The sequence below is a fragment of the Octopus bimaculoides genome, chromosome 23, assembly GCF_046866305.1.
Source record: "Octopus bimaculoides isolate indiv1 chromosome 23, ASM4686630v1, whole genome shotgun sequence".
NCBI classification, from domain to species: Eukaryota; Metazoa; Mollusca; class Cephalopoda; order Octopoda; family Octopodidae; genus Octopus; species Octopus bimaculoides.
Window position 1 is genome coordinate 26,847,533 of NC_142950.1, and position 3,451 is coordinate 26,850,983.

Here is a 3,451-nt window from a genome sequence, read left to right on the forward strand (position 1 = left end):
TCAGCGTTCGTCAATGTTATCTTCTGCATACGTAATGTCAGCCATTTCCATGACGTAATAATAATAATACTAATAATAATAATAATAATAATAATAATAATAATAATAATAATAATAATGATGATGATAATAATGATAATAATATTAATAATAATGTTTTTTTTTATTAGCCACACGGGCATAAAACGTTGCAGGTAGTGCAATAAATTCACACATAAATAGATACAAAATAATAATAATAATAATAATAATAATAATAATAATAATAATAATAATATTCTTTTTGATTGCTTTTTTTTTCTTTACAAAATAACAATAAGTTATAAGTTATGTTAAAAGTATAAAACGTAATAAATTCTATTATACTAGTTTGCAAAGAAAGTCCTGTCGCATTTCTAGACGGAGAAATAAAGAATCGAATACTTCGTTGGTCTTAACTGATATATTTAATCAAGATAATATTTCCTTTCGTTATTGGTATCATGATCCCATCTATTTGGCAAATTTGTGGTCCTTCGGGCGGGGGTAAAATTTTTCAGGTTTTAGAATAAAAGATGCACTCAATATCATATTTCACCTCTTCAGAATTGATAAACTGCTTTTATTCTTTCCCTCGAAATAATGTTTCAATGATCTGAAAAGAAGATAACCAGATGGTGCAAAGTCCAGAAAATAAGAGGAATGAGAGAAAACTTTCGTATTTAGTACCATAGTCTTTTTTTTTTCTCTTTTTAGCGATTTGGACAATATGTGGTGTTGCAATATCATGGAAGAGCTACGTTCCTTTACGATTGACCAATGATGTGCACTTTTACTGCAAATTTTCGTGCAATGCTTCCGACTAACAACATTACTTCTCCGTATTAACCGTTTCGTTTTGGTTTAATACTTCATATCTCATCAGACACAGCGCAGAACTTTTCTGGAGTGTAGTCTTGGTTCATGGATGGATTTCCTCGCTTCACTGAGTCTTAGCCATTGTCGTTTTCATTCAATATGATGATAGAGAACCCACTTTCTATCATCTGTGACGATTCTACCCAGGAAACGTTCAATACTAATTCTACTTTCCAGTGAACCTATATATATATATATATACATGTATATAAACATAGACACACACACACACACACACATATATATATACATATATTATATCTAGTTTCAGTTCACAGGCTGAAGAGAAGAGAGAAGGAGGCTAGAAGTGAAGAGAAGAAAAGAAGTAGGAGTCGGAGCAAGAGAGGAGAGGTGGGTGGGAGGAAGTAGGTGTGAGAGAAAGTAGGTGTGAGAGGAAGAGAGGAGAGTGGAGGAACACATACACGCGCGCACACACGCACAACGGGCAACTGTCGGTTTCCGTCTACTAAATCCTCTCACAGAGCTTTGGTGTCATCCCGAAGCTATAGTAGAAGATACTTGCCCAAGTCCCTACGGAGTAGGACTGAACCCGAAACCATTTGATTGGGAAACGAGCCGCTTACCACATAGCCAGGTCTCTCTCTCTCTCTCTCTCTCTCTCTCTCTCTCTCTCTCTTTCTATTTATATATATATATATATATATATATATATATATATATATATATATATATATATATATATGAATGTGGGTGTATACAAAGCTTGCGTGTACGGAGCCGTATACTTATGTGTGGTTTTATCTGTTATATTATTTCTAAATCATTATTTGTTCCTCTTTGTTTTCCCCACAGTTGAAATTACATCAAGTCAGTAAAAAAAACTCAATTTCAATAGACATGCACCATGAAAAGATAGTTCAAAAATACTTTATGTGTGTAATAGCAAATAACGTGTACATGTATTCAAAACTATAATGGAAAACAGAGAACGAGAAAAAAAAGAGAAGGAAGAGAAAGAAGAAGTGAGAAGAAATGTTACGATTGAAGCAGATTTATTGGCAAACAACAGGACTGGATCAAAAACTTAAAAATATTAGTCTATAGGAAAAAGATGAAACAATAACTGTACAGTAGAAGGTGACCTCGATGACCAAATGTTCAATATATATATACTCGTTGTGTGCAATAGAAGTAGTATTAGATTAAAATAGTCATCTGTACAATGTGAGTACATCGTTAAAAGGCAGTTTACTGCAGTATTCGCCCAGACAGAATATCTCTTATGAAACTGCTGTGTTTAAAAATATAATATATATTAGAGGGAGGAAAAAAAATCGTCCCGGAAGTGGCTAGCAAGGATGCCAGAAGTTTTTCAACGCGGCTGGGTTTTTGTCAACGGCGTGTACGCACGGCTTAGCATATGCCTATGCGAGATTTGTCACCTCCGATGTATGAAAAACAATGAATAGAACATTGCATATAATGTATATAATCGTTATACAGCTGGGCTGCTATTCACAATACTAGCGAATAGTTTATTCAATGTTATCTCTCCTGCGGAGGCGACAAATCTCTTCTATGCATGTGACTGGCTGTAAGTACACTCCATGTATGTACGTGTGTGTGTGTGTGTGTGTGTGTGTGTGTGTGTGTGTGTGTGTGTGTGTGTGTGTGTGTGTGTGTGTGTCTGTCTGTCTGTCTGTCTGTTTCCTAGAATCTAATTTATGTTATAACAAGTTCAGGTTGTGGACATAACTACATAGGACAAACAAGCAATTACATTTAGACGGAGACCCACACTACATAAGGAACAGATCTGTTTCCCAAAGTACAGACAGATTCCTTTGAGTAAACATATAGAGAGATGTGCGGGTAATATCCAACCAAACTTCACAGTTTTCCTCATCTACCAGTGCAAAGAAACAATTTCTGTACAAGAACGTTTAAATAAAGAAAATTTATTTATCGAAAAATACAGAACACACCTAAACATGAACGCATATCCAACTTTGATCTCAGTATATATTTTAATTCGTGGTCATATACCTATCACCGTACAAATTTATCTCACTAACTTAGCTTTTGAGGTTTCATATATTTATTTATCCCACCCACCCACAAAAAGGAGCTCATTTTTGTCAGCTGAGAGAACTGAAACAACGTGAAATGAAGTATTTTACTCAAGAACACAACACGTCGACCTGTCTAGGAATCGAAACCACAATCTTACGATCATGAGTTCAACACCCTAACCATTAAGCCACGTGCTTCTACTCTAAAGTTGGAATGACACAGAGAAAATTCGCATGGCCCCTGCACAGGATGACACGCAAATTCGTGCAGCGTTCCCTATTTTTTCAAGGCGGTGATCCAGCATGACCGCAGTCAAATGACTGTAACAAGTAAAAGAATAGAGGAGATTGCTGATGAATAGCTCGTAATGTCAACGAATTAATGGAGTCGAGGCTAGACAGAAAATTAGTTTAATTATCTCCACTTTGCCTTTTAGCGATGATGTTTGCCATTTTAGCATAACTTGATTACTGTACTTCGATAGAACTGAGGCTGCTGTTAATATTAGCGCTGTTGTTAG

At 35.4% G+C, this 3,451-nt stretch overlaps 1 pseudogene; it reads left to right on the top strand.

The window, feature by feature from the left end:
* Positions 1-3,115: 3,115 nt before the first annotated feature.
* Positions 3,116-3,215, top strand: LOC128250650 (U6 spliceosomal RNA; annotated as a pseudogene).
* The last annotated feature ends 236 nt before the right edge of the window (positions 3,216-3,451 follow it).